The sequence below is a fragment of the Penaeus monodon genome, chromosome 28 (assembly GCF_015228065.2).
Source record: "Penaeus monodon isolate SGIC_2016 chromosome 28, NSTDA_Pmon_1, whole genome shotgun sequence".
Taxonomy (NCBI): Eukaryota; Metazoa; Arthropoda; class Malacostraca; order Decapoda; family Penaeidae; genus Penaeus; species Penaeus monodon.
In genome coordinates this window covers 28,142,250-28,142,509 of record NC_051413.1, presented here as the reverse complement: position 1 = coordinate 28,142,509, position 260 = coordinate 28,142,250, and positions in this window count along the sequence as shown.

Here is a 260-nt window from a genome sequence, read left to right as displayed (position 1 = left end):
CTTTAATAATTAAATTTTATTATTAAATTTTTAATTTTTATTGTTGTTGTTTTTATCATCGTTTTTGTTTCCAAAAAAATCGCAAATCATACAATTCATTAAAAAAAATACTATTACATTATCATTATTTGATTATTTTTGTTGGCTTTTCTATTATTATTTTTTTATTATCACGCCATTTTTATTAAAAAAATTCAATCATTAATACTATTATGTGATAATGATTTATAATGAGATGTGTGAGAAAAGATGATAATATA